We start from the raw sequence: 20,444 nt of genomic DNA, 5'->3' as shown, positions 1-20,444 counted from the left end.
ATTGTACGGAATTGCAAATGCAAAATACTTTATGTCCTTTTATCTGTGAGAAACAAATATTTGTAAATATTGTTTACGAAATAATTTTTATATACATGACTTTCATGCATAGTTAATATACATATATTAAAAGTTGTACGCAGGCACCGGAGAGATTCGATCTCTCGATCTCCTGTTTACTAGACAGGCGCTTTAACCAACTAAGCCACGGCACCACGATTGTACGGAATTGCAAGTGCAAAATACTTTATGGCCGTTTATCTGTGAGAAACAAATATTTGTAAATATTGTTTACAAAATAATTTTTGAATCTTCACTTTCATGCATAGTTAATTTACATATATTAAAAGTTGAAAGCAGGCACCGTAGAGAATCGAACTGTCGATGTCCTGTCTACTAGACAGGCGCTTTAACCAACTATGCCACGGAGCCAAGATTGTACGGAATTGCAAATGCAAAATACTTTATGTCCTTTTATCTGTGAGAAACAAATATTTGTAAATATTGTTTACAAAATAATTTTTAAATCTTCACTTTCATGCATAGTTAATTTACATATATTAAAAGTTGAACGCAGGCACCGGAGAGATTCGAACTCTCGATCTCCTGTTTACTAGACAGGCGCTTTAACCAACTAAGCCACGGCGCCACGATTGTACGGAATTGCAAATGCAAAATACTTTATGTCCTTTTATCTGTGAGAAACAAATATTTGTAAATATTGTTTACAAAATAATTTTTAAATCTTCACCTGGACAGGCGCTTTAACCAACTAAGCCACGGCGCCACGATTGTACGGAATTTCAAATGCAAAATACTTTATATCCTTTTATCTGTGAGAAACAAATATTTGAAAATATTGTTTAAAAAATAATTTTTATATCCATCACTTTCATGCATAGTTAATTTAAATATATTATAAGTTGAAAGCAGGCACCGGAGAGATTCGAACTCTCGATCTCCTGTTTACTAGACAGGCGCTTTAACCAACTAAGCCACGGCGCCACAATTGTACGGAATTTCAAATGCAAAATACTTTATGTCCTTTTATCTGTGAGAAACAAATATTTGAAAATATTGTTTACGAAATAATTTTTATATCCATGACTTTCATGCATAGTTAATTTACATATATTAAAAGTTGAACGCAGGCACCGGAGAGATTCGAACTCTCGATCTCCTGTTTACTAGACAGGCGCTTTAACCAACTAAGCCACGGCGCCACGATTGTACGGAATTGCAAATGCAAAATACTTTATGTCCTTTTATCTGTGAGAAACAAATATTTGTAAATATTGTTTACAAAATAATTTTTAAATCTTCACTTTCATGCATAGTTAATTTACATATATTAAAAGTTGAAAGCAGGCACCGTAGAGATTCGAACTCTCGATCTCCTGTTTACTAGACAGGCGCTTTAACCAACCAAGCCACGGCGCCAAGATTGTACGGAATTGCAAATGCAAAATACTTTATGTCCTTTTATCTGTGAGAAACAAATATTTGAAAATATTGTTTACAAAATAATTTTTATATCCATGACTTTCATGCATAGTTAATTTACATGTATTTAAAGTTGAAAGCAGGCACCGGAGAGATTCGAACTCTCGATCTCCTGTTTGCTAGACAGGCGCTTTAACCAACTAAGCCACGGCGCCACGAATGTACGGAAGTGCAAATGCAAAATATTTTATGGTCTTTTATCTGTGAGAAACAAATATTTGAAAATATTGTTTACGAAATAATTTTTATATCCATCACTTTCATGCACAGTTAATTTAAATATATTAAAAGTTGTACGCAGGCACCGGAGAGATTCGAACTCTCGATCTCCTGTTTACTAGACAGGCGCTTTAACCAACTAAGCCACGGCGCCACGATTGTACGGAATTTCAAATACAAAATACTTCATGTCCTTTTATCTGTGAGAAACAAATATTTGAAAATATTGTTTACGAAATAATTTTTATATCCATGACTTTCATGCATACTTAATTTACATATATTAAAAGTTGTACGCAGGCACCGGAGAGATTCGAACTCTCGATCTCCTTTTTACTAGACAGGAGCTTTAACCAACTAAGCCACGGCGGCACGATTGTACGGAATTGCAAATGCAAAATACTTTATGTCCTTTTATCTGTGAGAAACAAATATTTGTAAATATTGTTTACAAAATAATTTTTAAATCTTCACTTTCATGCATAGTTAATTTACATATATTAAAAGTTGAAAGCAGGCACCGTAGAGATTCGAACTCTCGATCTCCTGTTTTCTAGACAGGCGCTTTAACCAACTAAGCCACAGCGCCACGATTGTACGGAATTGCAAATGCAAAATACTTTATGTCCTTTTATCTGTGAGAAGCAAATATTTGAAAATATTGTTTACAAAATAATTTTTATATCCATGACTTTCATGCATAGTTAATTTACATGTATTTAAAGTTGAAAGCAGGCACCGGAGAGATTCGAACTCTCGATCTCCTGTTTGCTAGACAGGCGCTTTAACCAACTAAGCCACGGCGCCACGAATGTACGGAAGTGCAAATGCAAAATATTTTATGGTCTTTTATCTGTGAGAAACAAATATTTGAAAATATTGTTTACGAAATAATTTTTATATCCATCACTTTCATGCACAGTTAATTTAAATATATTAAAAGTTGTACGCAGGCACCGGAGAGATTCGAACTCTCGATCTCCTGTTTACCAGACAGGCGCTTTAACCAACTAAGCCACGGCGCCACGATTGTACGGAATTTTAAATGAAAAATACTTTATGTCCTTTTATCTGTGAGAAACAAATATTTGAAAATTTTATATCCATCACTTTCATGCATAGTTAATTTAAATATATTAAAAGTTGAAAGCAGGCACCGGAGAGATTCGAACTCTAGATCTCCTGTTTACTAGACAGGCGCTTTAACCAACTAAGCCACGGCGCCACGATTGTACGGAATTGCAAATGCAAAATACTTTATGTCCTTTTATCTGTGAGAAACAAATATTTGAAAATATTGTTTACAAAATAATTCTTATATCCATCACTTTCATGCATAGTTTATTTACATATATTAAAAATGAAAGCAGGCACCGGTGAGATTCGAACTCTCGATCTCCTGTTTACTAGACAGGCGCTTTAACCAACTAAGCCACGGCGCCACAATTGTTCGGAATTGCAAATGCAAAATACTTTATGTCCTTTTTTCTGTGAGAAACAAATATTTGAAAATATTGTTTACAAAATAATTTTTATATCCATCACTTTCATGCATAGTTAATTTACATGTTTTTAAAGTTGAAAGCAGGCACCGGAGAGATTCGAACTCTCGATCTCCTGTTTACTAGACAGGCGCTTTAACCAACTGAGCCACGGCGCCACGAATGTTCGGAATTGCAAATGCTAAATACTTTATGGTCTTTTATCTGTGAGAAACAAATATTTGAAAATATTGTTTACGAAATAATTTTTATATCCATCACTTTCATGCACAGTTAATTTAAATATATTAAAAGGCGTACGCAGGCACCGGAGAGATTCGAACTCTCGATCTCCTGTTTACTAGACAGGCGCTTTAACCAACTAAGCCACGACGCCACGATTGTACGGAATTGCAAATGCAAAATACTTTATCTCGTTTTATCTGTGAGAAACAAATATTTGAAAATATTGTTTACGAAATAATTTTTATATCCATCAATTTCATCCATAGTTAATTTAAATATATTAAAAGTTGAAAGCAGACACCGGAGAGATTCGAACTCTCGATCTCCTGTTTACTAGACAGGCGCTTTAACCAACTAAGCCACGGCGCCACGATTGTACGGAATTGCAAATGCAAAATACTTTATGTCCTTTTATCTGTGAGAAACAAATATTTGTAAATATTGTTTACGAAATAATTTTTATATACATGACTTTCATGCATAGTTAATATACATATATTAAAAGTTGTACGCAGGCACCGGAGAGATTCGATCTCTCGATCTCCTGTTTACTAGACAGGCGCTTTAACCAACTAAGCCACGGCACCACGATTGTACGGAATTGCAAGTGCAAAATACTTTATGGCCGTTTATCTGTGAGAAACAAATATTTGTAAATATTGTTTACAAAATAATTTTTGAATCTTCACTTTCATGCATAGTTAATTTACATATATTAAAAGTTGAAAGCAGGCACCGTAGAGAATCGAACTGTCGATGTCCTGTCTACTAGACAGGCGCTTTAACCAACTATGCCACGGAGCCAAGATTGTACGGAATTGCAAATGCAAAATACTTTATGTCCTTTTATCTGTGAGAAACAAATATTTGTAAATATTGTTTACAAAATAATTTTTATATCCATGACTTTCATGCATAGTTAATTTACATGTATTTAAAGTTGAAAGCAGGCACCGGAGAGATTCGAACTCTCGATGTCCTGTTTGCTAGACAGGCGCTTTAACCAACTAAGCCACGGCGCCACGAATGTACGGAAGTGCAAATGCAAAATATTTTATGGTCTTTTATCTGTGAGAAACAAATATTTGAAAATATTGTTTACGAAATAATTTTTATATCCATCACTTTCATGCACAGTTAATTTAAATATATTAAAAGTTGTACGCAGGCACCGGAGAGATTCGAACTCTCGATCTCCTGTTTACTAGACAGGCGCATTAACCAACTAAGCCACGGCGCCACGATTCTACGGAATTGCAAATGCAAAATACTTTATGTCCTTTTATCTGTGAGAGACAAATATTTGAAAATATTGTTTACGAAATAATTTTTATATCCATGACTTTCATGCATAGTTAATTTACATGTATTTAAAGTTGAAAGCAGGCACCGGAGAGATTCGAACTCTCGATCTCCTGTTTGCTAGACAGGCGCTTTAACCAACTAAGCCACGGCGCCACGAATGTACGGAAGTGCAAATGCAAAATATTTTATGGTCTTTTATCTGTGAGAAACAAATATTTGAAAATATTGTTTACGAAATAATTTTTATATCCATCACTTTCATGCACAGTTAATTTAAATATATTAAAAGTTGTACGCAGGCACCGGAGAGATTCGAACTCTCGATCTCCTGTTTACTAGACAGGCGCTTTAACCAACTAAGCCACGGCGCCACGATTGTACGGAATTTTAAATGAAAAATACTTTATGTCCTTTTATCTGTGAGAAACAAATATTTGAAAATTTTATATCCATCACTTTCATGCATAGTTAATTTAAATATATTAAAAGTTGAAAGCAGGCACCGGAGAGATTCGAACTCTAGATCTCCTGTTTACTAGACAGGCGCTTTAACCAACTAAGCCACGGCGCCACGATTGTACGGAATTGCAAATGCAAAATACTTTATGTCCTTTTATCTGTGAGAAACAAATATTTGAAAATATTGTTTACAAAATAATTCTTATATCCATCACTTTCATGCATAGTTTATTTACATATATTAAAAATGAAAGCAGGCACCGGTGAGATTCGAACTCTCGATCTCCTGTTTACTAGACAGGCGCTTTAACCAACTAAGCCACGGCGCCACAATTGTTCGGAATTGCAAATGCAAAATACTTTATGGTCTTTTATCTGTGAGAAACAAATATTTGAAAATATTGTTTACGAAATAATTTTTATATCCATCACTTTCATGCATAGTTAATTTACATGTTTTTAAAGTTGAAAGCAGGCACCGGAGAGATTCGAACTCTCGATCTCCTGTTTACTAGACAGGCGCTTTAACCAACTAAGCCACGGCGCCAAGATTGTACGGAATTGCAAATTGAAAATACTTTATGTCCTTTTATCTGTGAGAAACAAATATTTGAAAATATTGTTTAAAAAATAATTTTTATATCCATCACTTTCATGCATAGTTATTTTAAATATATTAAAAGTTGAAAGCAGGCACCGGAGAGATTCGAACTCTCGATCTCCTGTTTACTAGACAGGCGCTTTAACCAACTAAGCCGCGGCGCCACGAATGTACGGAATTGCAAATGCAAAATACTTTAGGGTCTTTTATCTTTGAGAAACAAATATTTGAAAATATTGTTTACGAAATAATTTTTATATCCATCACTTTCATGCACAGTTAATTTAAATATATTAAAAGTTGTACGCAGGCACCGGAGAGATTCGAACTCTCGATCTCCTGTTTACTAGACAGGCGCATTAACCAACTAAGCCACGGCGCCACGATTCTACGGAATTGCAAATGCAAAATACTTTATGTCCTTTTATCTGTGAGAGACAAATATTTGAAAATATTGTTTACGAAATAATTTTTATATCCATGACTTTCATGCATAGTTAATTTACATATATTAAAAGTTGTACGCAGGCACCGGAGAGATTCGAATTCTCGATCTCCTGTTTACTAGACAGGCGCTTTAACCAACTAAGCCACGGCGCCACGATTGTACGGAATTGCAAATGCAAAATACTTTATATCCTTTTATCTGTGAGAAACAAATATTTGAAAATATTGTTTACAAAATAATTTTTATATTCATCACTCTCATGCATAGTTAATTTACATATATTAAAAGTTGAAAGCAGGCAACGGAGAGATTCGAACTCTCGATCTCCTGTTTACTAGACAGGCACTTTAACCAACTGAGCCACGGCGCCACGAATGTTCGGAATTGCAAATGCTAAATACTTTATGGTCTTTTATCTGTGAGAAACAAATATTTGAAAATATTGTTTACGAAATAATTTTTATATCCATCACTTTCATGCACAGTTAATTTAAATATATTAAAAGGCGTACGCAGGCACCGGAGAGATTCGAACTCTCGATCTCCTGTTTACTAGACAGGCGCTTTAACCAACTAAGCCACGACGCCACGATTGTACGGAATTGCAAATGCAAAATACTTTATCTCGTTTTATCTGTGAGAAACAAATATTTGAAAATATTGTTTACGAAATAATTTTTATATCCATGACTTTCATGCATAGTTAATTTACATATATTAAAAGTTGAACGCAGGCACCGGAGAGATTCGAACTCTCGATCTCCTGTTTACTAGACAGGCGCTTTAACCAACTAAGCCACGGCGCCACGATTGTACGGAATTGCAAATGCAAAATACTTTATGTCCTTTTATCTGTGAGAAACAAATATTTGTAAATATTGTTTACAAAATAATTTTTAAATCTTCACTTTCATGCATAGTTAATTTACATATATTAAAAGTTGAAAGCAGGCACCGTAGAGATTCGAACTCTCGATCTCCTGTTTACTAGACAGGCGCTTTAACCAACCAAGCCACGGCGCCAAGATTGTACGGAATTGCAAATGCAAAATACTTTATGTCCTTTTATCTGTGAGAAACAAATATTTGAAAATATTGTTTACAAAATAATTTTTATATCCATGACTTTCATGCATAGTTAATTTACATGTATTTAAAGTTGAAAGCAGGCACCGGAGAGATTCGAACTCTCGATCTCCTGTTTGCTAGACAGGCGCTTTAACCAACTAAGCCACGGCGCCACGAATGTACGGAAGTGCAAATGCAAAATATTTTATGGTCTTTTATCTGTGAGAAACAAATATTTGAAAATATTGTTTACGAAATAATTTTTATATCCATCACTTTCATGCACAGTTAATTTAAATATATTAAAAGTTGTACGCAGGCACCGGAGAGATTCGAACTCTCGATCTCCTGTTTACTAGACAGGCGCTTTAACCAACTAAGCCACGGCGCCACGATTGTACGGAATTTCAAATACAAAATACTTCATGTCCTTTTATCTGTGAGAAACAAATATTTGAAAATATTGTTTACGAAATAATTTTTATATCCATGACTTTCATGCATACTTAATTTACATATATTAAAAGTTGTACGCAGGCACCGGAGAGATTCGAACTCTCGATCTCCTTTTTACTAGACAGGAGCTTTAACCAACTAAGCGACGGCGGCACGATTGTACGGAATTGCAAATGCAAAATACTTTATGTCCTTTTATCTGTGAGAAACAAATATTTGTAAATATTGTTTACAAAATAATTTTTAAATCTTCACTTTCATGCATAGTTAATTTACATATATTAAAAGTTGAAAGCAGGCACCGTAGAGATTCGAACTCTCGATCTCCTGTTTTCTAGACAGGCGCTTTAACCAACTAAGCCACAGCGCCACGATTGTACGGAATTGCAAATGCAAAATACTTTATGTCCTTTTATCTGTGAGAAGCAAATATTTGAAAATATTGTTTACAAAATAATTTTTATATCCATGACTTTCATGCATAGTTAATTTACATGTATTTAAAGTTGAAAGCAGGCACCGGAGAGATTCGAACTCTCGATCTCCTGTTTGCTAGACAGGCGCTTTAACCAACTAAGCCACGGCGCCACGAATGTACGGAAGTGCAAATGCAAAATATTTTATGGTCTTTTATCTGTGAGAAACAAATATTTGAAAATATTGTTTACGAAATAATTTTTATATCCATCACTTTCATGCACAGTTAATTTAAATATATTAAAAGTTGTACGCAGGCACCGGAGAGATTCGAACTCTCGATCTCCTGTTTACTAGACAGGCGCTTTAACCAACTAAGCCACGGCGCCACGATTGTACGGAATTTTAAATGAAAAATACTTTATGTCCTTTTATCTGTGAGAAACAAATATTTGAAAATTTTATATCCATCACTTTCATGCATAGTTAATTTAAATATATTAAAAGTTGAAAGCAGGCACCGGAGAGATTCGAACTCTAGATCTCCTGTTTACTAGACAGGCGCTTTAACCAACTAAGCCACGGCGCCACGATTGTACGGAATTGCAAATGCAAAATACTTTATGTCCTTTTATCTGTGAGAAACAAATATTTGAAAATATTGTTTACAAAATAATTCTTATATCCATCACTTTCATGCATAGTTTATTTACATATATTAAAAATGAAAGCAGGCACCGGTGAGATTCGAACTCTCGATCTCCTGTTTACTAGACAGGCGCTTTAACCAACTAAGCCACGGCGCCACAATTGTTCGGAATTGCAAATGCAAAATACTTTATGTCCTTTTTTCTGTGAGAAACAAATATTTGAAAATATTGTTTACAAAATAATTTTTATATCCATCACTTTCATGCATAGTTAATTTACATGTTTTTAAAGTTGAAAGCAGGCACCGGAGAGATTCGAACTCTCGATCTCCTGTTTACTAGACAGGCGCTTTAACCAACTGAGCCACGGCGCCACGAATGTTCGGAATTGCAAATGCTAAATACTTTATGGTCTTTTATCTGTGAGAAACAAATATTTGAAAATATTGTTTACGAAATAATTTTTATATCCATCACTTTCATGCACAGTTAATTTAAATATATTAAAAGGCGTACGCAGGCACCGGAGAGATTCGAACTCTCGATCTCCTGTTTACTAGACAGGCGCTTTAACCAACTAAGCCACGACGCCACGATTGTACGGAATTGCAAATGCAAAATACTTTATCTCGTTTTATCTGTGAGAAACAAATATTTGAAAATATTGTTTACGAAATAATTTTTATATCCATCAATTTCATCCATAGTTAATTTAAATATATTAAAAGTTGTACGCAGGCACCGGAGAGATTCGAACTCTCGATCTCCTGTTTACTAGACAGGCGCTTTAACCAACTAAGCCACGGCGCCACGATTGTACGGAATTGCAAATGCAAAATACTTTATGTCCTTTTATCTGTGAGAAACAAATATTTGTAAATATTGTTTACGAAATAATTTTTATATACATGACTTTCATGCATAGTTAATATACATATATTAAAAGTTGTACGCAGGCACCGGAGAGATTCGATCTCTCGATCTCCTGTTTACTAGACAGGCGCTTTAACCAACTAAGCCACGGCACCACGATTGTACGGAATTGCAAGTGCAAAATACTTTATGGCCGTTTATCTGTGAGAAACAAATATTTGTAAATATTGTTTACAAAATAATTTTTGAATCTTCACTTTCATGCATAGTTAATTTACATATATTAAAAGTTGAAAGCAGGCACCGTAGAGAATCGAACTGTCGATGTCCTGTCTACTAGACAGGCGCTTTAACCAACTATGCCACGGAGCCAAGATTGTACGGAATTGCAAATGCAAAATACTTTATGTCCTTTTATCTGTGAGAAACAAATATTTGTAAATATTGTTTACAAAATAATTTTTAAATCTTCACTTTCATGCATAGTTAATTTACATATATTAAAAGTTGAACGCAGGCACCGGAGAGATTCGAACTCTCGATCTCCTGTTTACTAGACAGGCGCTTTAACCAACTAAGCCACAGCGCCACGATTGTACGGAATTGCAAATGCAAAATACTTTATGTCCTTTTATCTGTGAGAAACAAATATTTGAAAATATTGTTTACAAAATAATTTTTATATCCATGACTTTCATGCATAGTTAATTTACATGTATTTAAAGTTGAAAGCAGGCACCGGAGAGATTCGAACTCTCGATGTCCTGTTTGCTAGACAGGCGCTTTAACCAACTAAGCCACGGCGCCACGAATGTACGGAAGTGCAAATGCAAAATATTTTATGGTCTTTTATCTGTGAGAAACAAATATTTGAAAATATTGTTTACGAAATAATTTTTATATCCATCACTTTCATGCACAGTTAATTTAAATATATTAAAAGTTGTACGCAGGCACCGGAGAGATTCGAACTCTCGATCTCCTGTTTACTAGACAGGCGCTTTAACCAACTAAGCCACGGCGCCACGATTGTACGGAATTTTAAATGAAAAATACTTTATGTCCTTTTATCTGTGAGAAACAAATATTTGAAAATTTTATATCCATCACTTTCATGCATAGTTAATTTAAATATATTAAAAGTTGAAAGCAGGCACCGGAGAGATTCGAACTCTAGATCTCCTGTTTACTAGACAGGCGCTTTAACCAACTAAGCCACGGCGCCACGATTGTACGGAATTGCAAATGCAAAATACTTTATGTCCTTTTATCTGTGAGAAACAAATATTTGAAAATATTGTTTACAAAATAATTCTTATATCCATCACTTTCATGCATAGTTTATTTACATATATTAAAAATGAAAGCAGGCACCGGTGAGATTCGAACTCTCGATCTCCTGTTTACTAGACAGGCGCTTTAACCAACTAAGCCACGGCGCCACAATTGTTCGGAATTGCAAATGCAAAATACTTTATGTCCTTTTTTCTGTGAGAAACAAATATTTGAAAATATTGTTTACAAAATAATTTTTATATCCATCACTTTCATGCATAGTTAATTTACATGTTTTTAAAGTTGAAAGCAGGCACCGGAGAGATTCGAACTCTCGATCTCCTGTTTACTAGACAGGCGCTTTAACCAACTAAGCCACGGCGCCAAGATTGTACGGAATTGCAAATTGAAAATACTTTATGTCCTTTTATCTGTGAGAAACAAATATTTGAAAATATTGTTTAAAAAATAATTTTTATATCCATCACTTTCATGCATAGTTATTTTAAATATATTAAAAGTTGAAAGCAGGCACCGGAGAGATTCGAACTCTCGATCTCCTGTTTACTAGACAGGCGCTTTAACCAACTAAGCCGCGGCGCCACGAATGTACGGAATTGCAAATGCAAAATACTTTAGGGTCTTTTATCTTTGAGAAACAAATATTTGAAAATATTGTTTACGAAATAATTTTTATATCCATCACTTTCATGCACAGTTAATTTAAATATATTAAAAGTTGTACGCAGGCACCGGAGAGATTCGAACTCTCGATCTCCTGTTTACTAGACAGGCGCATTAACCAACTAAGCCACGGCGCCACGATTCTACGGAATTGCAAATGCAAAATACTTTATGTCCTTTTATCTGTGAGAGACAAATATTTGAAAATATTGTTTACGAAATAATTTTTATATCCATGACTTTCATGCATAGTTAATTTACATATATTAAAAGTTGTACGCAGGCACCGGAGAGATTCGAATTCTCGATCTCCTGTTTACTAGACAGGCGCTTTAACCAACTAAGCCACGGCGCCACGATTGTACGGAATTGCAAATGCAAAATACTTTATATCCTTTTATCTGTGAGAAACAAATATTTGAAAATATTGTTTACAAAATAATTTTTATATTCATCACTCTCATGCATAGTTAATTTACATATATTAAAAGTTGAAAGCAGGCAACGGAGAGATTCGAACTCTCGATCTCCTGTTTACTAGACAGGCACTTTAACCAACTGAGCCACGGCGCCACGAATGTTCGGAATTGCAAATGCTAAATACTTTATGGTCTTTTATCTGTGAGAAACAAATATTTGAAAATATTGTTTACGAAATAATTTTTATATCCATCACTTTCATGCACAGTTAATTTAAATATATTAAAAGGCGTACGCAGGCACCGGAGAGATTCGAACTCTCGATCTCCTGTTTACTAGACAGGCGCTTTAACCAACTAAGCCACGACGCCACGATTGTACGGAATTGCAAATGCAAAATACTTTATCTCGTTTTATCTGTGAGAAACAAATATTTGAAAATATTGTTTACGAAATAATTTTTATATCCATCAATTTCATCCATAGTTAATTTAAATATATTAAAAGTTGAAAGCAGACACCGGAGAGATTCGAACTCTCGATCTCCTGTTTACTAGACAGGCGCTTTAACCAACTAAGCCACGGCGCCACGATTGTACGGAATTGCAAATGCAAAATACTTTATGTCCTTTTATCTGTGAGAAACAAATATTTGTAAATATTGTTTACGAAATAATTTTTATATACATGACTTTCATGCATAGTTAATATACATATATTAAAAGTTGTACGCAGGCACCGGAGAGATTCGATCTCTCGATCTCCTGTTTACTAGACAGGCGCTTTAACCAACTAAGCCACGGCACCACGATTGTACGGAATTGCAAGTGCAAAATACTTTATGGCCGTTTATCTGTGAGAAACAAATATTTGTAAATATTGTTTACAAAATAATTTTTGAATCTTCACTTTCATGCATAGTTAATTTACATATATTAAAAGTTGAAAGCAGGCACCGTAGAGAATCGAACTGTCGATGTCCTGTCTACTAGACAGGCGCTTTAACCAACTATGCCACGGAGCCAAGATTGTACGGAATTGCAAATGCAAAATACTTTATGTCCTTTTATCTGTGAGAAACAAATATTTGTAAATATTGTTTACAAAATAATTTTTAAATCTTCACTTTCATGCATAGTTAATTTACATATATTAAAAGTTGAACGCAGGCACCGGAGAGATTCGAACTCTCGATCTCCTGTTTACTAGACAGGCGCTTTAACCAACTAAGCCACAGCGCCACGATTGTACGGAATTGCAAATGCAAAATACTTTATGTCCTTTTATCTGTGAGAAACAAATATTTGAAAATATTGTTTACAAAATAATTTTTATATCCATGACTTTCATGCATAGTTAATTTACATGTATTTAAAGTTGAAAGCAGGCACCGGAGAGATTCGAACTCTCGATGTCCTGTTTGCTAGACAGGCGCTTTAACCAACTAAGCCACGGCGCCACGAATGTACGGAAGTGCAAATGCAAAATATTTTATGGTCTTTTATCTGTGAGAAACAAATATTTGAAAATATTGTTTACGAAATAATTTTTATATCCATCACTTTCATGCACAGTTAATTTAAATATATTAAAAGTTGTACGCAGGCACCGGAGAGATTCGAACTCTCGATCTCCTGTTTACTAGACAGGCGCATTAACCAACTAAGCCACGGCGCCACGATTCTACGGAATTGCAAATGCAAAATACTTTATGTCCTTTTATCTGTGAGAGACAAATATTTGAAAATATTGTTTACGAAATAATTTTTATATCCATGACTTTCATGCATAGTTAATTTACATATATTAAAAGTTGTACGCAGGCACCGGAGAGATTCGAATTCTCGATCTCCTGTTTACTAGACAGGCGCTTTAACCAACTAAGCCACGGCGCCACGATTGTACGGAATTGCAAATGCAAAATACTTTATATCCTTTTATCTGTGAGAAACAAATATTTGAAAATATTGTTTACAAAATAATTTTTATATTCATCACTCTCATGCATAGTTAATTTACATATATTAAAAGTTGAATGCAGGCAACGGAGAGATTCGAACTCTCGATCTCCTGTTTACTAGACAGGCACTTTAACCAACTGAGCCACGGCGCCACGAATGTTCGGAATTGCAAATGCTAAATACTTTATGGTCTTTTATCTGTGAGAAACAAATATTTGAAAATATTGTTTACGAAATAATTTTTATATCCATCACTTTCATGCACAGTTAATTTAAATATATTAAAAGGCGTACGCAGGCACCGGAGAGATTCGAACTCTCGATCTCCTGTTTACTAGACAGGCGCTTTAACCAACTAAGCCACGACGCCACGATTGTACGGAATTGCAAATGCAAAATACTTTATCTCGTTTTATCTGTGAGAAACAAATATTTGAAAATATTGTTTACGAAATAATTTTTATATCCATCAATTTCATCCATAGTTAATTTAAATATATTAAAAGTTGAAAGCAGACACCGGAGAGATTCGAACTCTCGATCTCCTGTTTAGTAGACAGGCGCTTTATCCAACTAAGCCACGGCGCCACGATTGTACGGAATTGCAAATGCAAAATACTTTATGTCCTTTTATCTGTGAGAAACAAATATTTGTAAATATTGTTTACGAAATAATTTTTATATACATGACTTTCATGCATAGTTAATATACATATATTAAAAGTTGTACGCAGGCACCGGAGAGATTCGATCTCTCGATCTCCTGTTTACTAGACAGGCGCTTTAACCAACTAAGCCACGGCACCACGATTGTACGGAATTGCAAGTGCAAAATACTTTATGGCCGTTTATCTGTGAGAAACAAATATTTGTAAATATTGTTTACAAAATAATTTTTGAATCTTCACTTTCATGCATAGTTAATTTACATATATTAAAAGTTGAAAGCAGGCACCGTAGAGAATCGAACTGTCGATGTCCTGTCTACTAGACAGGCGCTTTAACCAACTATGCCACGGAGCCAAGATTGTACGGAATTGCAAATGCAAAATACTTTATGTCCTTTTATCTGTGAGAAACAAATATTTGTAAATATTGTTTACAAAATAATTTTTAAATCTTCACTTTCATGCATAGTTAATTTACATATATTAAAAGTTGAACGCAGGCACCGGAGAGATTCGAACTCTCGATCTCCTGTTTACTAGACAGGCGCTTTAACCAACTAAGCCACGGCGCCACGATTGTACGGAATTGCAAATGCAAAATACTTTATGTCCTTTTATCTGTGAGAAACAAATATTTGTAAATATTGTTTACAAAATAATTTTTAAATCTTCACTTTCATGCATAGTTAATTTACATATATTAAAAGTTGAAAGCAGGCACCGTAGAGATTCGAACTCTCGATCTCCTGTTTACTAGACAGGCGCATTAAAAGTTGAAAGCAGGCACCGTAGAGATTCGAACTCTCGATCTCCTGTTTACTAGACAGGCGCTTTAACCAACCAAGCCACGGCGCCAAGATTGCACGGAATTGCAAATGCAAAATACTTTATGTCCTTTTATCTGTGAGAAACAAATATTTGAAAATATTGTTTACAAAATAATTTTTATATCCATCACTTTCATGCATAGTTTATTTACATATATTAAAAATGAAAGCAGGCACCGGTGAGATTCGAACTCTCGATGTCCTGTTTACTAGACAGGCGCTTTAACCAACTAAGCCACGGCGCCACAATTGTTCGGAATTGCAAATGCAAAATACTTTATGTCCTTTTATCTGTGAGAAACAAATATTTGAAAATATTGTTTACAAAATAATTTTTTTATCCATGACTTTCATGCATAGTTAATTTACATGTATTTAAAGTTGAAAGCAGACTCCGGAGAGATTCGAACTCTCGGTCTCCTGTTTGCTGGACAGGCGCTTTAACCAACTAAGCCACGGCGCCACGATTGTACGGAATTTCAAATTCAAAATACTTTATATCCTTTTATCTGTGAGAAACAAATATTTGAAAATATTGTTTAAAAAATAATTTTTATATCCATCACTTTCATGCATAGTTAATTTAAATATATTATAACTTGAAAGCAGGCACCGGAGAGATTCGAACTCTCGATCTCCTGTTTACTAGACAGGCGCTTTAACCAACTAAGCCACGGCGCCACAATTGTACGGAATTTCAAATGCAAAATACTTTATGTCCTTTTATCTGTGAGAAACAAATATTTGAAAATATTGTTTACGAAATAATTTTTATATCCATGACTTTCATGCATAGTTAATTTACATATATTAAAAGTTGAACGCAGGCACCGGAGAGATTCGAACTCTCGATCTCCTGTTTACTAGACAGGCGCTTTAACCAACTAAGCCACGGCGCCACGATTGTACGGAATTGCAAATGCAAAATACTTTATGTCCTTTTATCTGTGAGAAACAAATATTTGTAAATATTGTTTACAAAATAATTTTTAAATCTTCACTTTCATGCATAGTTAATTTACATATATTAAAAGTTGAAAGCAGGCACCGTAGAGATTCGATCTCTCGATCTCCTGTTTACTAGACAGGCGCTTTAACCAACCAAGCCACGGCGCCAAGACTGTACGGAATTGCAAATGCAAAATACTTTATGTCCTTTTATCTGTGAGAAACAAATATTTGAAAATATTGTTTACAAAATAATTTTTATATCCATGACTTTCATGCATAGTTAATTTACATGTATTTAAAGTTGAAAGCAGGCACCGGAGAGATTCGAACTCTCGATCTCCTGTTTGCTAGACAGGCGCTTTTACCAACTAAGCCACGGCGCCACGAATGTACGGAAGTGCAAATGCAAAATATTTTATGGTCTTTTATCTGTGAGAAACAAATATTTGAAAATATTGTTTACGAAATAATTTTTATATCCATCACTTTCATGCACAGTTAATTTAAATATATTAAAAGTTGTACGCAGGCACCGGAGAGATTCGAACTCTCGATCTCCTGTTTACTAGACAGGCGCTTTAACCAACTAAGCCACGGCGCCACGATTGTACGGAATTTCAAATACAAAATACTTCATGTCCTTTTATCTGTGAGAAACAAATATTTAAAAATATTGTTTACGAAATAATTTTTATATCCATGACTTTCATGCATACTTAATTTACATATATTAAAAGTTGTACGCAGGCACCGGAGAGATTCGAACTCTCGATCTCCTTTTTACTAGACAGGAGCTTTAACCAACTAAGCCACGGCGGCACGATTGTACGGAATTGCAAATGCAAAATACTTTATGTCCTTTTATCTGTGAGAAACAAATATTTGTAAATATTGTTTATAAAATAATTTTTAAATCTTCACTTTCATGCATAGTTAATTTACATATATTAAAAGTTGAAAGCAGGCAACGTAGAGATTCGAACTCTCGATCTCCTGTTTTCTAGACAGGCGCTTTAACCAACTAAGCCACAGCGCCACGATTGTACGGAATTGCAAATGCAAAATACTTTATGTCCTTTTATCTGTGAGAAACAAATATTTGAAAATATTGTTTACAAAATAATTTTTATATCCATGACTTTCATGCATAGTTAATTTACATGTATTTAAAGTTGAAAGCAGGCACCGGAGAGATTCGAACTCTCGATCTCCTGTTTGCTAGACAGGCGCTTTAACCAACTAAGCCACGGCGCCACGAATGTACGGAAGTGCAAATGCAAAATATTTTATGGTCTTTTATCTGTGAGAAACAAATATTTGAAAATATTGTTTACGAAATAATTTTTATATCCATCACTTTCATGCACAGTTAATTTAAATATATTAAAAGTTGTACGCAGGCACCGGAGAGATTCGAACTCTCGATCTCCTGTTTACTAGACAGGCGCTTTAACCAACTAAGCCACGGCGCCACGATTGTACGGAATTTTAAATGAAAAATACTTTATGTCCTTTTTTCTGTGAGAAACAAATATTTGAAAATTTTATATCCATCTCTTTCATGCATAGTTAATTTAAATATATTAAAAGTTGAAAGAAGGCACCGGAGAGATTCGAACTCTCGATCTCCTGTTTACTAGACAGGCGCTTTAACCAACTAAGCCACGGCGCCACGATTGTACGGAATTGCAAATGCAAAATACTTTATGTCCTTTTATCTGTGAGAAACAAATATTTGAAAATATTGTTTACAAAATATATCTTATATCCATCACTTTCATGCATAGTTTATTTACATATATTAAAAATGAAAGCAGGCACCGGTGAGATTCGAACTCTCGATCTCCTGTTTACTAGACAGGCGCTTTAACCAACTAAGCCACGGCGCCACAGTTGTTCGGAATTGCAAATGCAAAATACTTTATGTCCTTTTTTCTGTGAGAAACAAATATTTGAAAATATTGTTTACAAAATAATTTTTATATCCATCACTTTCATGCATAGTTAATTTACATGTATTTAAAGTTGAAAGCAGGCACCGGAGAGATTCGAACTCTCGATCTCCTGTTTACTAGACAGGCGCTTTAACCAACTAAGCCACGGCGCCAAGATTGTACGGAATTGCAAATTGAAAATACTTTATGTCCTTTTATCTGTGAGAAATAAATATTTGAAAATATTGTTTAAAAAATAATTTTTATATCCATCACTTTCATGCATAGTTAATTTAAATATATTAAAAGTTGAAAGCAGGCACCGGAGAGATTCGAACTCTCGATCTCCTGTTTACTAGACAGGCGCTTTAACCAACTAAGCCACGGCGCCACAATTGTACGGCATTTCAAATGCAAAATACTTTATGTCCTTTCATCTGTGAGAAACAAATATTTGAAAATATTGTTTACGAAATAATTTTTATATCCATGACTTTCATGCATAGTTAATTTACATATATTAAAAGTTGTACGCAGGCACCGGAGAGATTCGAACTCTCGATCTCCTGTTTACTTGACAGGCGCTTTAACCAACTAAGCCACGGCGCCACGATTGTACGGAAATGCAAATGCAAAATACTTTATGTCCTTTTATCTGTGAGAAACAAATATTTGTAAATATTGTTTACAAAATAATTTTTGAATCTTCACTTTCATGCATAGTTAATTTACATATATTAAAAGTTGAAAGCAGGCACCGTAGAGAATCGAACTGTCGATGTCCTGTCTACTAGACAGGCGCTTTAACCAACTATGCCACGGAGCCAAGATTGTACGGAATTGCAAATGCAAAATACTTTATGTCCTTTTATCTGTGAGAAACAAATATTTGTAAATATTGTTTACAAAATAATTTTTAAATCTTCACTTTCATGCATAGTTAATTTACATATATTAAAAGTTGAACGCAGGCACCGGAGAGATTCGAACTCTCGATCTCCTGTTTACTAGACAGGCGCTTTAACCAACTAAGCCACGGCGCCACGATTGTACGGAATTGCAAATGCAAAATACTTTATGTCCTTTTATCTGTGAGAAACAAATATTTGTAAATATTGTTTACAAAATAATTTTTAAATCTTCACTTTCATGCATAGTTAATTTACATATATTAAAAGTTGAAAGCAGGCACCGTAGAGATTCGAACTCTCGATCTCCTGTTTACTAGACAGGCGCTTTAACCAACCAAGCCACGGCGCCAAGGTTGCACGGAATTGCAAATGCAAAATACTTTATGTCCTTTTATCTGTGAGAAACAAATATTTGAAAATATTGTTTACAAAATAATTTTTATATCCATCACTTTCATGCATAGTTTATTTACATATATTAAAAATGAAAGCAGGCACCGGTGAGATTCGAACTCTCGATCTCCATTTTACTAGACAGGCGCTTTAACCAACTAAGCCACGGCGCCACAATTGTTCGGAATTGCAAATGCAAAATACTTTATGTCCTTTTATCTGTGAGAAACAAATATTTGAAAATATTGTTTACAAAATAATTTTTTTATCCATGACTTTCATGCATAGTTAATTTACATGTATTTAAAGTTGAAAGCAGACACCGGAGAGATTCGAACTCTCGGTCTCCTGTTTGCTGGACAGGCGCTTTAACCAACTAAGCCACGGCGCCACGATTGTACGGAATTTCAAATGCAAAATACTTTATGTCCTTTTATCTGTGAGAAACAAATATTTGTAAATATTGTTTACAAAATAATTTTTAAATCTTCACTTTCATGCATAGTTAATTTACATATATTAAAAGTTGAAAGCAGGCACCGTAGAGATTCGAACTCTCGTTCTCCTGTTTACTAGACAGGCGCTTTAACCAACCAAGCCACGGCGCCAAGATTGTACGGAATTGCAAATGCAAAATACTTTATGTCCTTTTATCTGTGAGAAACAAATATTTGAAAATATTGTTTACAAAATA

At 34.5% G+C, this 20,444-nt stretch overlaps 52 non-coding genes across 52 annotated transcripts; all 52 read right to left on the bottom strand.

Annotated features, from left to right (window-relative positions):
* Nucleotides 1-575: 575 nt before the first annotated feature.
* On the bottom strand, nt 576-649 carry TRNAT-AGU (transfer RNA threonine (anticodon AGU)). The gene has a single exon. It is a non-coding gene; the product is annotated as a tRNA-Thr (tRNA).
* A 282-nt stretch (nt 650-931) lies between these two features.
* On the bottom strand, nt 932-1,005 carry TRNAT-AGU (transfer RNA threonine (anticodon AGU)). Its single transcript has one exon. It is a non-coding gene; the product is annotated as a tRNA-Thr (tRNA).
* A 144-nt stretch (nt 1,006-1,149) lies between these two features.
* On the bottom strand, nt 1,150-1,223 carry TRNAT-AGU (transfer RNA threonine (anticodon AGU)). The gene has a single exon. It is a non-coding gene; the product is annotated as a tRNA-Thr (tRNA).
* A 361-nt stretch (nt 1,224-1,584) lies between these two features.
* Nucleotides 1,585-1,658, bottom strand: TRNAA-AGC (transfer RNA alanine (anticodon AGC)). Its single transcript has one exon. It is a non-coding gene; the product is annotated as a tRNA-Ala (tRNA).
* Nucleotides 1,659-1,802: 144 nt separating this feature from the next.
* On the bottom strand, nt 1,803-1,876 carry TRNAT-AGU (transfer RNA threonine (anticodon AGU)). The gene has a single exon. It is a non-coding gene; the product is annotated as a tRNA-Thr (tRNA).
* A 361-nt stretch (nt 1,877-2,237) lies between these two features.
* TRNAS-AGA (transfer RNA serine (anticodon AGA)) lies at nt 2,238-2,311 on the bottom strand. Its single transcript has one exon. It is a non-coding gene; the product is annotated as a tRNA-Ser (tRNA).
* A 144-nt stretch (nt 2,312-2,455) lies between these two features.
* TRNAA-AGC (transfer RNA alanine (anticodon AGC)) lies at nt 2,456-2,529 on the bottom strand. Its single transcript has one exon. It is a non-coding gene; the product is annotated as a tRNA-Ala (tRNA).
* A 144-nt stretch (nt 2,530-2,673) lies between these two features.
* On the bottom strand, nt 2,674-2,747 carry TRNAT-GGU (transfer RNA threonine (anticodon GGU)). The gene has a single exon. It is a non-coding gene; the product is annotated as a tRNA-Thr (tRNA).
* Nucleotides 2,748-3,090: 343 nt separating this feature from the next.
* TRNAT-AGU (transfer RNA threonine (anticodon AGU)) lies at nt 3,091-3,164 on the bottom strand. Its single transcript has one exon. It is a non-coding gene; the product is annotated as a tRNA-Thr (tRNA).
* Nucleotides 3,165-3,308: 144 nt separating this feature from the next.
* Nucleotides 3,309-3,382, bottom strand: TRNAT-AGU (transfer RNA threonine (anticodon AGU)). The gene has a single exon. It is a non-coding gene; the product is annotated as a tRNA-Thr (tRNA).
* Nucleotides 3,383-3,526: 144 nt separating this feature from the next.
* TRNAT-AGU (transfer RNA threonine (anticodon AGU)) lies at nt 3,527-3,600 on the bottom strand. The gene has a single exon. It is a non-coding gene; the product is annotated as a tRNA-Thr (tRNA).
* Nucleotides 3,601-3,744: 144 nt separating this feature from the next.
* On the bottom strand, nt 3,745-3,818 carry TRNAT-AGU (transfer RNA threonine (anticodon AGU)). The gene has a single exon. It is a non-coding gene; the product is annotated as a tRNA-Thr (tRNA).
* Nucleotides 3,819-4,397: 579 nt separating this feature from the next.
* Nucleotides 4,398-4,471, bottom strand: TRNAA-AGC (transfer RNA alanine (anticodon AGC)). Its single transcript has one exon. It is a non-coding gene; the product is annotated as a tRNA-Ala (tRNA).
* A 362-nt stretch (nt 4,472-4,833) lies between these two features.
* Nucleotides 4,834-4,907, bottom strand: TRNAA-AGC (transfer RNA alanine (anticodon AGC)). The gene has a single exon. It is a non-coding gene; the product is annotated as a tRNA-Ala (tRNA).
* Nucleotides 4,908-5,051: 144 nt separating this feature from the next.
* TRNAT-AGU (transfer RNA threonine (anticodon AGU)) lies at nt 5,052-5,125 on the bottom strand. Its single transcript has one exon. It is a non-coding gene; the product is annotated as a tRNA-Thr (tRNA).
* A 343-nt stretch (nt 5,126-5,468) lies between these two features.
* Nucleotides 5,469-5,542, bottom strand: TRNAT-AGU (transfer RNA threonine (anticodon AGU)). Its single transcript has one exon. It is a non-coding gene; the product is annotated as a tRNA-Thr (tRNA).
* A 144-nt stretch (nt 5,543-5,686) lies between these two features.
* TRNAT-AGU (transfer RNA threonine (anticodon AGU)) lies at nt 5,687-5,760 on the bottom strand. Its single transcript has one exon. It is a non-coding gene; the product is annotated as a tRNA-Thr (tRNA).
* Nucleotides 5,761-6,776: 1,016 nt separating this feature from the next.
* TRNAT-AGU (transfer RNA threonine (anticodon AGU)) lies at nt 6,777-6,850 on the bottom strand. The gene has a single exon. It is a non-coding gene; the product is annotated as a tRNA-Thr (tRNA).
* A 144-nt stretch (nt 6,851-6,994) lies between these two features.
* Nucleotides 6,995-7,068, bottom strand: TRNAT-AGU (transfer RNA threonine (anticodon AGU)). Its single transcript has one exon. It is a non-coding gene; the product is annotated as a tRNA-Thr (tRNA).
* Nucleotides 7,069-7,429: 361 nt separating this feature from the next.
* Nucleotides 7,430-7,503, bottom strand: TRNAA-AGC (transfer RNA alanine (anticodon AGC)). Its single transcript has one exon. It is a non-coding gene; the product is annotated as a tRNA-Ala (tRNA).
* Nucleotides 7,504-7,647: 144 nt separating this feature from the next.
* Nucleotides 7,648-7,721, bottom strand: TRNAT-AGU (transfer RNA threonine (anticodon AGU)). Its single transcript has one exon. It is a non-coding gene; the product is annotated as a tRNA-Thr (tRNA).
* A 361-nt stretch (nt 7,722-8,082) lies between these two features.
* Nucleotides 8,083-8,156, bottom strand: TRNAS-AGA (transfer RNA serine (anticodon AGA)). The gene has a single exon. It is a non-coding gene; the product is annotated as a tRNA-Ser (tRNA).
* A 144-nt stretch (nt 8,157-8,300) lies between these two features.
* Nucleotides 8,301-8,374, bottom strand: TRNAA-AGC (transfer RNA alanine (anticodon AGC)). The gene has a single exon. It is a non-coding gene; the product is annotated as a tRNA-Ala (tRNA).
* Nucleotides 8,375-8,518: 144 nt separating this feature from the next.
* On the bottom strand, nt 8,519-8,592 carry TRNAT-AGU (transfer RNA threonine (anticodon AGU)). Its single transcript has one exon. It is a non-coding gene; the product is annotated as a tRNA-Thr (tRNA).
* A 343-nt stretch (nt 8,593-8,935) lies between these two features.
* TRNAT-AGU (transfer RNA threonine (anticodon AGU)) lies at nt 8,936-9,009 on the bottom strand. Its single transcript has one exon. It is a non-coding gene; the product is annotated as a tRNA-Thr (tRNA).
* A 144-nt stretch (nt 9,010-9,153) lies between these two features.
* TRNAT-AGU (transfer RNA threonine (anticodon AGU)) lies at nt 9,154-9,227 on the bottom strand. Its single transcript has one exon. It is a non-coding gene; the product is annotated as a tRNA-Thr (tRNA).
* Nucleotides 9,228-9,371: 144 nt separating this feature from the next.
* TRNAT-AGU (transfer RNA threonine (anticodon AGU)) lies at nt 9,372-9,445 on the bottom strand. Its single transcript has one exon. It is a non-coding gene; the product is annotated as a tRNA-Thr (tRNA).
* A 144-nt stretch (nt 9,446-9,589) lies between these two features.
* TRNAT-AGU (transfer RNA threonine (anticodon AGU)) lies at nt 9,590-9,663 on the bottom strand. The gene has a single exon. It is a non-coding gene; the product is annotated as a tRNA-Thr (tRNA).
* A 578-nt stretch (nt 9,664-10,241) lies between these two features.
* On the bottom strand, nt 10,242-10,315 carry TRNAT-AGU (transfer RNA threonine (anticodon AGU)). The gene has a single exon. It is a non-coding gene; the product is annotated as a tRNA-Thr (tRNA).
* A 144-nt stretch (nt 10,316-10,459) lies between these two features.
* Nucleotides 10,460-10,533, bottom strand: TRNAA-AGC (transfer RNA alanine (anticodon AGC)). The gene has a single exon. It is a non-coding gene; the product is annotated as a tRNA-Ala (tRNA).
* A 144-nt stretch (nt 10,534-10,677) lies between these two features.
* On the bottom strand, nt 10,678-10,751 carry TRNAT-AGU (transfer RNA threonine (anticodon AGU)). The gene has a single exon. It is a non-coding gene; the product is annotated as a tRNA-Thr (tRNA).
* A 343-nt stretch (nt 10,752-11,094) lies between these two features.
* Nucleotides 11,095-11,168, bottom strand: TRNAT-AGU (transfer RNA threonine (anticodon AGU)). The gene has a single exon. It is a non-coding gene; the product is annotated as a tRNA-Thr (tRNA).
* Nucleotides 11,169-11,312: 144 nt separating this feature from the next.
* On the bottom strand, nt 11,313-11,386 carry TRNAT-AGU (transfer RNA threonine (anticodon AGU)). Its single transcript has one exon. It is a non-coding gene; the product is annotated as a tRNA-Thr (tRNA).
* A 1,016-nt stretch (nt 11,387-12,402) lies between these two features.
* TRNAT-AGU (transfer RNA threonine (anticodon AGU)) lies at nt 12,403-12,476 on the bottom strand. Its single transcript has one exon. It is a non-coding gene; the product is annotated as a tRNA-Thr (tRNA).
* Nucleotides 12,477-12,620: 144 nt separating this feature from the next.
* On the bottom strand, nt 12,621-12,694 carry TRNAT-AGU (transfer RNA threonine (anticodon AGU)). The gene has a single exon. It is a non-coding gene; the product is annotated as a tRNA-Thr (tRNA).
* A 578-nt stretch (nt 12,695-13,272) lies between these two features.
* On the bottom strand, nt 13,273-13,346 carry TRNAT-AGU (transfer RNA threonine (anticodon AGU)). The gene has a single exon. It is a non-coding gene; the product is annotated as a tRNA-Thr (tRNA).
* Nucleotides 13,347-13,490: 144 nt separating this feature from the next.
* TRNAA-AGC (transfer RNA alanine (anticodon AGC)) lies at nt 13,491-13,564 on the bottom strand. The gene has a single exon. It is a non-coding gene; the product is annotated as a tRNA-Ala (tRNA).
* Nucleotides 13,565-14,362: 798 nt separating this feature from the next.
* TRNAT-AGU (transfer RNA threonine (anticodon AGU)) lies at nt 14,363-14,436 on the bottom strand. The gene has a single exon. It is a non-coding gene; the product is annotated as a tRNA-Thr (tRNA).
* Nucleotides 14,437-14,580: 144 nt separating this feature from the next.
* TRNAS-ACU (transfer RNA serine (anticodon ACU)) lies at nt 14,581-14,654 on the bottom strand. The gene has a single exon. It is a non-coding gene; the product is annotated as a tRNA-Ser (tRNA).
* A 578-nt stretch (nt 14,655-15,232) lies between these two features.
* On the bottom strand, nt 15,233-15,306 carry TRNAT-AGU (transfer RNA threonine (anticodon AGU)). Its single transcript has one exon. It is a non-coding gene; the product is annotated as a tRNA-Thr (tRNA).
* An 862-nt stretch (nt 15,307-16,168) lies between these two features.
* On the bottom strand, nt 16,169-16,242 carry TRNAT-AGU (transfer RNA threonine (anticodon AGU)). The gene has a single exon. It is a non-coding gene; the product is annotated as a tRNA-Thr (tRNA).
* A 144-nt stretch (nt 16,243-16,386) lies between these two features.
* Nucleotides 16,387-16,460, bottom strand: TRNAT-AGU (transfer RNA threonine (anticodon AGU)). Its single transcript has one exon. It is a non-coding gene; the product is annotated as a tRNA-Thr (tRNA).
* Nucleotides 16,461-16,821: 361 nt separating this feature from the next.
* On the bottom strand, nt 16,822-16,895 carry TRNAA-AGC (transfer RNA alanine (anticodon AGC)). The gene has a single exon. It is a non-coding gene; the product is annotated as a tRNA-Ala (tRNA).
* Nucleotides 16,896-17,039: 144 nt separating this feature from the next.
* TRNAT-AGU (transfer RNA threonine (anticodon AGU)) lies at nt 17,040-17,113 on the bottom strand. Its single transcript has one exon. It is a non-coding gene; the product is annotated as a tRNA-Thr (tRNA).
* Nucleotides 17,114-17,692: 579 nt separating this feature from the next.
* On the bottom strand, nt 17,693-17,766 carry TRNAA-AGC (transfer RNA alanine (anticodon AGC)). The gene has a single exon. It is a non-coding gene; the product is annotated as a tRNA-Ala (tRNA).
* A 144-nt stretch (nt 17,767-17,910) lies between these two features.
* TRNAT-AGU (transfer RNA threonine (anticodon AGU)) lies at nt 17,911-17,984 on the bottom strand. The gene has a single exon. It is a non-coding gene; the product is annotated as a tRNA-Thr (tRNA).
* Nucleotides 17,985-18,110: 126 nt separating this feature from the next.
* TRNAT-AGU (transfer RNA threonine (anticodon AGU)) lies at nt 18,111-18,184 on the bottom strand. Its single transcript has one exon. It is a non-coding gene; the product is annotated as a tRNA-Thr (tRNA).
* A 143-nt stretch (nt 18,185-18,327) lies between these two features.
* On the bottom strand, nt 18,328-18,401 carry TRNAT-AGU (transfer RNA threonine (anticodon AGU)). The gene has a single exon. It is a non-coding gene; the product is annotated as a tRNA-Thr (tRNA).
* A 144-nt stretch (nt 18,402-18,545) lies between these two features.
* On the bottom strand, nt 18,546-18,619 carry TRNAT-AGU (transfer RNA threonine (anticodon AGU)). The gene has a single exon. It is a non-coding gene; the product is annotated as a tRNA-Thr (tRNA).
* A 144-nt stretch (nt 18,620-18,763) lies between these two features.
* On the bottom strand, nt 18,764-18,837 carry TRNAT-AGU (transfer RNA threonine (anticodon AGU)). Its single transcript has one exon. It is a non-coding gene; the product is annotated as a tRNA-Thr (tRNA).
* A 578-nt stretch (nt 18,838-19,415) lies between these two features.
* Nucleotides 19,416-19,489, bottom strand: TRNAT-AGU (transfer RNA threonine (anticodon AGU)). The gene has a single exon. It is a non-coding gene; the product is annotated as a tRNA-Thr (tRNA).
* A 578-nt stretch (nt 19,490-20,067) lies between these two features.
* Nucleotides 20,068-20,141, bottom strand: TRNAA-AGC (transfer RNA alanine (anticodon AGC)). The gene has a single exon. It is a non-coding gene; the product is annotated as a tRNA-Ala (tRNA).
* Nucleotides 20,142-20,444: the final 303 nt, after the last annotated feature.

The sequence above is a fragment of the Parasteatoda tepidariorum genome, chromosome 2 (assembly GCF_982258835.1).
Source record: "Parasteatoda tepidariorum strain Cologne lab strain chromosome 2, Ptep-v5.0, whole genome shotgun sequence".
Taxonomy (NCBI): Eukaryota; Metazoa; Arthropoda; class Arachnida; order Araneae; family Theridiidae; genus Parasteatoda; species Parasteatoda tepidariorum.
Note: the sequence above shows the minus strand (reverse complement) of the source record. Positions and strands in the feature narration are given on the sequence as shown.